Genomic DNA, 11,010 nt, shown 5'->3' on the forward strand with positions numbered 1-11,010 from the left:
CTCTAGTTCCTAGACCAGCTAATAAGAATGTGATTGTACCAAATAGGTGTTCAGAAAAAAACTTGATGAGAATGGAGAGATAATAAGAAACAAAGCCAGACTAGTTTGCAAAGGCTATGCACAAGAAGAAGGATTGGATTATGGAGAAACATTTGCCCATATTGCAAGAATGGAAGGAGTGAGAACATTACTTGCATATGTTGCATACAAAGATTTCAAAGTGTACTAAATGTATGTAAAGTTTTCTTTTTTGAATGGTATACTAGAAGAGGAAGTCTACATAGAACAACTAGAGGGATTTGTAGATGAGAAGAACAAGGACATGGTCTGTAAACTATACAAAGCACTTTATGGATTGAAGCAAGCATCTAGAGCATGGTATGAGAGACTGCACAAATATCTTGTGAAGATAGGAATTGAGAGAATAGATGACAAAAACAACTTGTACATCAAAGCTGAAGAAGGAAAAGACATTTTGGTATTAGAAATCTTTGTTGATCATATAATATTTGGAAGAAAAGATGTTTTATGCAAAGATTTTTCTGATCAAATGAAGCATGAATTTGAGATTTTAATGTTTGGAGAAATCAAATTCTTTGTTGGATTACAAGTACATCAATTGAAGCATGGCATATTTGTGACCCAATCTAAATACATCAAGGAGGTACTCAAAACATTTGGGTTAGAAAACTCAAAACCAATTAGCACACCAATGGCAATTGTACATAAGCTATCCAAGAATGATGAATCTGCTGAAGTAAATTAGACATTGTATAGGTCAATGATTGGAAAGCTGCAATATGTTGTACATAGTAGACTAGACATTGTATTAGATATTGGATTAGTAGCAATATTTTCTACAAATCCAAGAGAAAATCACTTAATGGCAGTGAAAATAATACTGAAATACCTAAAAGGAACTTATGACTTTGGTTTGTACTACAAAAGGAGTGGGAAATTTGAACTGAGAGCCTACATTGATGCAAATTGGGGAGGCAACATTGATGATAGAAAAAGCACCAGTGGAGGAGCACTTTTCTTAGGAAAAAGGTTGATTACATGGACCAGCAAAAAGCAAAGCTGGACCTCACAGTCCACTACTGAAGTTGAATATGTGGCAGCTACTATAAACTGCACTAATATTGTATGGATCAAACACTTGTTGCAAGGTATGAAGGAAGAAGTAACTGAGCCTATGATACTTTATTGTGATAATACAAGTGCTATTAACACATCAAAGAATCTCATAATGCATGATAAAACTAAGCATATTGTAATCAAGTATCACTATGTAAGAGAATTGGTGGAAGACAAGCAAGTGAAGATGGAATATGTTAGTTCAAAGGAAAAAATTACTGATATCTTCACAAAAGCACTACCTAAAGATGCTTTTGAGTATCTTAGAGGTAAGTTAGGGGTGATACCCCTAGCCAAGGCTACCTAAAACAAAAGAAAGAATGCCCTGCATCAAATAAGTTGATTAATGAAGACCTTACACATTGATGCAAATGATGTTTACTTTGGGATTTATGCCTAAAGTAGTAGATGTGCTAAAAGTTCCAAACCAATCACAAGCAAGGTGATAGAGGGAGACATTGAATGAAACTACAAAATCTACACTTGTGTATTAAGATGCTATTATGTCTTTGGCATTGTTGTCAAAGAGGGAGAAGATGTTTGAAACTAATCAACAGGAGAAGGATCAAGATGGAAAAATAGCAAAAAATTGATCAATAAGGAGAAGTTGTGAGATGCTCTTTAGAACAACACAAGATGAGAAATACAGAGGGAGAAAGAGAAAGAACAAGGATACAACAGCAAAGAGGACAAGCAAAAATGAAACAATCAGAATAAGTAGAAGGAGATGTGAAGCTACATTTTACTTTTTGGCGTTTGACTTATTGTTCTAACCTAGTTAGTTTTTGGTTGAATAGTTGAGTCTGATGGTTGATTAGTTTGGTTTTCCATCAATGCCAAAAAGGGAGATTGTTGGAAATTTGATTGAAAGGCTCATTATTGTTGAAAATCAAAGAAGGAGATTATTGCAAAGGAGGAAGATTGTTCTTGAAGAATGTTTTCAATCATTGTTTTTCCATTGATGTCAAACCTACTATTTGTAGGGATGGTATTTGCTTATAAGATCGAAGTACTACCACTTAGTCGATTGATGAAGATGATTTGATCGACAAGATGTAACAAGAGAACCTAAGGGAAAGGTTGAGTTATGATGTTGTAATGAAGTGTAAGGATCAGTTAAGACAATGTTTAAATGATGTATTAATAACATACTCAAAGTTATAGAGGTTGGTCATACTTAGAAATATTAGAGGAAGAAGTTGTAACAAGGATGAATGCAAAGCTTAAACTAAGATCATTAGTGGATGCCGAGTAAGTTAGTTGAAGCCGAGGAAATTCTTAGTTGGAGCTGAGTAACAAGAAATTCTAGTGTGTGTTGAGTGATCTTCAGGTGCCAAGTGAAGATCAGGTGCTGAGCATCAAAAAATTATTAGTTGGTGCCGAGTGATCTTCTAGCACCAAGCATTAGGAAAAACATAGTTCATGCCGAGTAACACAGTATGTGTCGAGCACTAGTATTTCAATAGTGTCAAGCTGCTGCATTATTTCAAATGATGAAGATTTTCCAAATCTGAGCCGACATAGTGGTTACATTGAGTTTTGTGAATAAGTTGGAGGATAAGGATGATGAGCTGGTGGCATAGAATCCTATGTAAACCATTTTTGGGTGAATTCTAAAGGATTATTCAAGAAGTTTCTAGAGGAAATAGAATATGGGTTAGATACAATGAATCCTACCTAATCCATGTGAATTGAAAATAAAGAATGTAAGAATCAAGTGATAAAGGAACTCCAAGACTTCTATATAAGGAGTCATAGACCAAGAAGCAAAGAGCTGTTGATATTGTTGTTGCTGAAGAGCCAAATTTGTGAATTAGTTAGAAGGGTGTCAAGGAGAAGACATCTAGGAGAAGGAAGAGCATAGAGGCTCTACTTCTATGAGTGGTCATGAAGAGATGATTGCACTAGTACATTGAGCATGGAAATTCAAGGAGACTAAGCTTGAAAAGAAGGCAAGTTGTCAGAGTTGCAGAGATTGAAGGCCAGGCAAGGGTATGAGCTAAGAAGTGATATGAGATCTACAAGATAAGTTGTATGTTGTAGTCAGGTCAATATTTTCTAATACTCTCTAGCAATTGTATTAAATCTAAAAATCCTATGGACTTAAGTTGGCCTAATAACCATTATTAAATTCTTTAACAGGGTGGCATTCCAAGTGAATGTTCTAAAGTCCTCTAACCATGCTCACTTCTAACAGGGTGGTTAAATCCTCTAACAAGGTCACATTTGACAGTGTGTTGTAAGCCTTTAACAAGGCAGGCCTTTCATAGGGCATCACTTCAGAAGAGTGAGAATTGAGTAGCATGTTACTGGTCATTTTTCCCAAATTGGGTTTTCACGTAAATCACTGTGTTATGTATTGATTTCTTATGTGTTATACTTGCATGTTGATTTACAGTAACTTGTTGACTAGTAAAGTTAAAGCTTGGATGAATGAATGGTTGAATGAGCTCATTATACTTAGTGAAAAGTTTGAATAGGACATTTGGACCTTGAGTAATTGATTCCCCCCCCCCCCCCCCCCCCTCTCAGTTATTCTAAAACATTTCTAACAATGGTGGAAACTCTTTCACTTGAAACCCACAAAAATTATTAAAATGTCAAAATCACCCATGAAGGGCTCATTTGAATGGAGTAGCTATGGTAATTGGAGAGCAGGTTAGAACTATAGGGCTATTATAGTCAAACCAGGCACATTTTTATTTTTAGAGTATTTTTATGTTTTATTTTCCATTTTAATTAGTACAATATTTTGTTTGCTTTAACGTATTTTAAATTGTTAAATTTTTTGTTTTTTATAAATAATTATTTACTATTTTGTCTTAAATTGTAGAAATATTTCTTTAATGTTTTATTTTTAATTATAAAAAAAATGTATTTTTTAAGAGTATAAATTATAGAAAAAATACTTCAATAATGTTAGAAAATATTAGAAAATTATAAAATATCACTTAAAATTACTTTTAATTTGAAACAAAAATTTCACTTTTATGTCTGTGAAGTATAACAGTTTTTATGTTGCTAGTATTTCCTTTGTGAAAGGGTGATTCATGTTTGTACTTTAACCCAAAGTATTTTGGGGTTTTCCTCTTAGAATTAATAAAATAAAAAATAATCTAGATGTATTTTTTTCAAGAATTTGTTGTCTACAAATTTGGACATTGTGATTATTAGGTTATTTAGGTCCAATCTACATCAAATGATATCATGGCTAGATAATTGATTAGGTGAATTGAATTCCATCACTATCTTGTGGGACTAGGATTTCCCAAGGACAATGCAAATTCAAACCTCTATTTTAAGGTAATTAATGGTGATATATGCTAATACATATTTTATTTGTTGATGACCTGCTAATCATAGGGGAATTTCATCTAATCTCTCAATGTAAGAAGGACTTAGCTTTAGAATTTGACACGAAGGACTTGGGACTCTTACATCATTTCCTTGAATTGGAAGTCTGGGAGAAAATAGATGGCATAATTCTTAATCAAGGAAAATACACCATTAACATTCTAAAAAGTTTTTGAATGTTGGATTGTAGACCTATCTCTATAGCTATGGAAACCAATTTGCACAAATTGAAGGACATAGCACTAGAATTAGAATTCGTAGATCCCACTCTGGGTAGGAATATTATTGGGTCATTGATGTATTTGGTCAACACGAGACCATATATATGTTATGTGGTGAATGCTCTAAGGTAATTTATATGTGAACCAAAGGAGATCTTGTTGTTGCCAAGCATATTCTGAGATACTTTTAGGGTAAATTTGGATATGGTCTCAAATACAAAAATTTAAGCCTAGATCTACATGGCTACTTTGATTAGAATTGGGTTTGAGGCATAAACAATCCAAAAATCACATGAAGATGTTGCTTCACTTTAGGATTGGCAATCATCTCATGAATTAGGAGGAAACATTCATCAAGTACACAAATCTTTATAGAAGACCTAAATATATTGCAACATTTATGAGAGAAAGAGAACCATTATGGCTCAAAAATTTTCTTCTGGGATTATTTAATGAGCCCCTAAAACCTATAATTATTCACTATGATAATTAGAGTTGTATCAAGCTTTCAATGAATCTAGTGTTCCATTATAGATCAAAACACATAGAGGTTCCTTTCACTATGTGAGAGACATGGTAGAAATAAATGTGATTTAGTTAGATTATATTGTTACAAGTGAATAGAGAATATATGTTGCCACCAAACCTCTATTCAAGGTAAAAGTTGAGCACCTTTGGAATAAACTTGGTATGGTTAGAAATGTAAGTCAAACTTGAGATTGGGTCTAAAGACTATTATTTATTTGTACTAATAAATAAACTATGTTTAATGTGTGAACCCTTTTTTTGTCATGTGTATAAATCCATGACTTTATGGTTCATTGTGGATATTATTAAAAGGTGGTGATCTTTCAAAAAATGACCATTTATATTTGACATTGCAAGGTGATGATTTTATAATGATTTTCTTCACTATCATGATAGATATCATGTGACTTGACATCCATGGAAATGTCATGATAGTTAATATCTCTTGGATAGTCTGATAGATATCATTAGAGTTGATATTGATCATTCAAAGGTCATTATGATCCTTAAGAGATAATAATAAATATCCATGGAAATACCATGATTTGTTATGGTAAACATCATGAGACTCAATGTATGTTCATATACCATAATATGGATATTTGTGTTATGAAGAATGCCAAGTGACTTAATATTCTTTAACATATCACACACCTTGGAAATATCACAAGTAAGATGATATCATTGTGATCTATACTTGGTTAAACTTTCATCTTCCCTAGCTAAGATGAAGCGTTGAAAATGATAGCTTTGGTTAGATGATTATGAATGAATTTAAAATTAGGTGCTTGTTTTCAGTTAATCCCAAGGTTATTTTCTCAGTTGGGATTTATTAAAATAGGTGCCTCAGGAAAGATTACTCTCAACATTATATATATAAGCTAGTGGCAGTCATGGTGCAACATGAAAAAAACTATTTAATTTCTCTATTTTTATAAGGTTAGTATCATATTATTAATTAATTTCAAATTATAGTTGTACAAAGTTACTATAAAATTATAGTTGTATAAAGTTACTATAAAATTATTCTTCAATTTTTATTTTTTTTAATTCTATATATGGTGTTTAATATGCACAACTTTAATTTGTTTTTATTTTAAGGATATTGTTATGTAAAATATTATAGTTAGGAGCAGAGTTAGAGTTAGGGTTAGGGTTAGGGTTGGAGTTGGAGTTGGATTTAGAATAAGGGTTAGCATTAGGATTAGGATTAGAATTATGGTTAGGGTTAGGGTTTGAGTTTGGGTTATGTTTAGGGTTAGGGTTAAATTTACAATTAGGGTTAGAGTTTAAGCTAAGTCAATGTTAGGGTTAGGTTTATGGATAGAATTAGGGCTAGGACCTATAGTACTCAATGATTTATGACTACATTTAAGGCATACAAAACATGATTGGAAAAAGGGTTACATTTAGAAATTGAATTATGATTATAATTACGCCATGGTTATATAGGGTTAGAGTTAGGGTTAGGACCTATAAAATTGATTGCCTTACATTTAGATGTAAGGATTAGGAAACATGATTAGAGAAAGGGTTACATTTAGAAGTTGTGTTAGGGTCACAATTACACTTATGATTAGGGGTAGGGTTAGGGTTAGGGTTATAATCATAGTAAGAGTCAAACATGTAGTTGTTTAATATTGTAATAGAGGTTACAGATAACAGTAGGGTTAGTGTTAAGATTTTAGATTATATGTATTGTTTTAGTTAGCTTTCTATAAGACTTGCAAAGGTAATGGGTAATGTAATGGATATCCATACAATTATGCTTGCAATTAGAGTTAGGGTTAGAGTTAGGGTAAAGGTTAGAGTTAGGAAGAGGGACAGGGTTTGAGTTAGGATTGGATTGGAAAGGGTTACATTTAGAAGTTGGTTTAGGGTTATAGTTATAGTTATGATAGGGTTAGGGTTATAGTTATGGTTAAGATTAGCACTAGGTTAGGGTTATAATTATACTTATGATTAGTAGTTTAGTTAGGGTTAGGGTTTTAGATTATATGTTTTTTTATAGTATAAGAGATAGACCCCCTAACCTCTCTCTCTAGTTATGTTCCCTAGTCTCTCTCTACCCATCATTACTCTCTTGATAGACCCCCTAATCTCCCCCCCCCCCCCTCTCTCTCTATTTAGTAGAATTGTGTTAAGGTAAGTTACCAAATGCTTTGTACATTTATGTATAGAGAGACTTAGAGTTAAGATCCAAGGTTTACAATTTCATTTATATGACACTTAATGTTATGGTTAGGGTTAATAAGTACTTAAGTCAACTACACTAAATTAAGGGACATGGTTAAGGGAAGTATGAGTTTTAGGTATACTATAGGAGTATTTGGAATAGAATTATGGTAAAAATTGAGATACAAATTTTACTCACAACTTGAATAGTGAAAACTATTTAATTCTATCTTGTTCATGAAAGGGAAATTAAAAGTCCCAACACAACTATTTAGATGATGTAGAAGTGTGAAAGAAAAGATAAGAATCAACTGTATGGAAAACAATTCTTCATAATGATGTGACAACATTATATATTGTTGAATTTTTAATAATGATAATGCAAGAGTTATTACAATGACTAAGAATTATTTCAATAAATTTCCCTAACATGAAGGATCTTAATGAAGAGTTACAATTTTCTATCAATGTTAGTGAAATAAGGTTACACATAGAATGAAAATGTTTCGTAGAATTAGAATATGGGATTTATAAAAAATTTACATAGAACAATAGGAAAAAAAAAATTAGTTTTCTCCTATTCTCTTCTTTATGAAATTTACATTGAACAATAGGGAAACACAACTCCCAATAGAACTAATTAGAAGAAGTAAAAGTCTAAAACCAAAGACAACAATGAACTATATACAAAATATTCTCCATAATGGTGTAAATACATGACATATTATTCAATGATTAGGATTGTATTGCGACCTTTATGTGAATAGTAATCATGAAAGACTTCTTTCATCATTAAGGGAAACCCATCCACTTTTGCAAATGTGTCATGCAAAAATTTTGCAGCATCTTCCATTTTCATTATTTTTGTTTTCGCAACATAGTCAATTGACAATGTTGCATTCTCCACAACTTTAATTATAGTTGTGCATGATTGTTTAATTATTCATAGGAACTTGTGAAAATCAATCTCCAAGAAATTATTTGAGGCCACTGAAGTGGTTGGGCTAGTATCAATAATGTTTGATTCTCTATTAGAGCAACCATAGCTCAAATAGTAACCTGCAAACTTATAAACAAACATCAATATATAGAAATAACTCTAAATACACATACTAATCTATATGAAAACTAAAACTAAATGCAAAACAAAAAAACATTACAAGAAGCTTACTCTTGTTTTTGATGTGGCTTCTTGATCTTCAAATTTTCAATGTAATACTTCTCTCCAAATATGTTTTCTTCCTCTCTAAACCTCTCTTCTTCCCAATTTTTTTGTTTTACCTCTCAAAATCAATTATTTTCCTCTTAAAATCTATCGTCTTTCTCTCCAAATCTACTCTTATTTGAAAAGCAAGAATGAAAGGAGAGAAGAGTGTTTCATAATCACAAAAACAACTCATCTCCTCATAAAGACTCCTAGTTTTCCACTCCCTACTAAATGTTTAATTTTTTTTGTTTTTTAAATGCTATTCATCAAATGTAAAATTTTAAAAATAATTTAAAAACCCATCCTAATTGGTAGGTGTTATTAATAATAATAAAATATATATTATAAACGGTGACAGGGAAACCACCCCATCGCACCCTCAAGCAAGGGTGTTGACGGTAGTTGTCACTGCCATTAGCAGCAATTATTGTCGCTAGTGCCCATGGGCAATGTTTTTAATAATGTTTGAAATTGTTTGTTTCTTATTTTATGTTTATTGATTTTATTTTATTTTTCTTGAGTTCCTTATTCAATTTTAAATACATTTAAATGAATACTAAAACGCATTTTCATTTTTTGGTTTTTAGATTTTTTAGGACCCTTTTTTTGCCCCAATTTTTTTGAACACCATTTGTTTTGCCCCTATTTTTTGGGACTCTCTTTTTTACCCTTATTTTTTTGAGCCCAATTTTTTTCAGCTCCATTATTTTGGGCTTTCTATTTGGCATCCTATTATTTCAAGAATATTTTTTTGTTCTTGTTATATTTAATTTAAAAGTTAATAACTACTCTATTCTCTTTTTTATTGACAAGGAATCTATTTTGGCATATTCTACATTGGGATTGCATTTGTGATGTCATTGTATAGAACATCTCTTGGCATAAATAAATCCACCTTTATCAATCTATTATTGATCAATTTATGTCTCTCATACTTCTAAATCAGTGAGTAAATATAGTTTGCAATAAATTAGACCTGTGTCTAATTATACATATGTCTTGATTACCAATAACAAACATACATTATTTCAAATGTATTTGGTGTTAATTTTGTTGCCCCACTTTTTAACCTTTTTCCAATTTTGCAAAGTGGAGGATTTAACTTGTGTTGTGTTTAGGCTAGTCAAGTCAGTTGGTCCTTTCTTCCTCAAGTGTTAAGTTTCTCCATTAAGTTTCCATCCATTTTCCTTTTTCCTACATTATATAGTTGGGTGGGTATTCCTTATTGTCATGAGTCTTTGGGGTAGTTTAGGACCTTGCTCGATGGAGATTCTTAAATTATTTTACCTCAGATGAATTTACTTGTAGCTCATTTGATCCGAGTATGAAGAAAGTTGAATTGGCGGAGAATCAAGTTTCTTCTTCTCCTTAGCGGGCTTTCACACCTCAAAGGTGAAACTCCACCGAGATTCCTAAATGTGATTCTTGAGCTTAAATGAAGAGGAGAAAATTATGTTATGGATAGATCATTCAATTGTTGCCATATTTTCACTATAGGAATCTTTCAAAACTCACTGAGATGATTAAAGAGGGCAATGGCAAAAAACAGAGAAGCAACTTCTCCTGGGCGGTTTCAAACCAAGAACTCAATTTTTTGAAAAGGAGTATGTAAAAGAATAAAGTGAGCTAGTGGGTCCCACCTTTCACTTGTGAAGTCGGTTTTATATTTTTTGAAAGCTTAAATTAAAGTAATTAGGGAAAAGAAGGTAAAACAATGGGCATCGACGGAAAATCAAGTTTCCTCTTCTCCATAGCAGGTTTTCGCACCTCAAAGGTGAAACTCCACAAGGATATACAAATGCTATTTGTAGGCTAAAATAAGGAAAGGTGAGTAATATTATGGATGAATCATTCAAGTATTATCATGTTTTCATAGTGTGAATCACTCAGAACTCACCAAGATGATCAGAATAAGCATCGACGAAAAATTAAGAAGTAGCTTCTCCTTTGGTGGGTTTCGAACCAAGAAGTAAGTTTTTTGCAAAGGCCTAAATAGAAGGGTAAAGTTACTAGTGGGACCCATTTTTCGCTTGCGAAGCCTCTTTTATGTTTTTTGAGAGCTTGTAGTAAAGTGCTTAAGGCAAAAAGAGTAAAATAAAAGCGTAAGCGAAAAAATAGAAATCGCCTTCTCCATTGCGAGTTTTCTACCCTCGAGGGAAATTTTTTGCATCTAATAAAAAATTGCTACTGAGTGTTTGCATTGAGCACAAGATGTGTTGGGACAGAAATGGAAGAAAATTAGTTAAATTTGTAAGGATGTTTTGTGTGGAATCTAGCCAAGCAGATTTTTCCCCAAGGAGTACTCTGTTCTTGTTTTTCTGCAGCTTGGTGGAAAATGGGAAAGTAAGCTGTAATAAAGGAAAATAACCATTGGCCCAACGGAAATAG

Source organism: Cupressus sempervirens, chromosome 4 (genome assembly GCF_028749045.1).
Source record: "Cupressus sempervirens isolate cs-2001-9-10 chromosome 4, ASM2874904v1, whole genome shotgun sequence".
NCBI classification, from domain to species: Eukaryota; Viridiplantae; Streptophyta; class Pinopsida; order Cupressales; family Cupressaceae; genus Cupressus; species Cupressus sempervirens.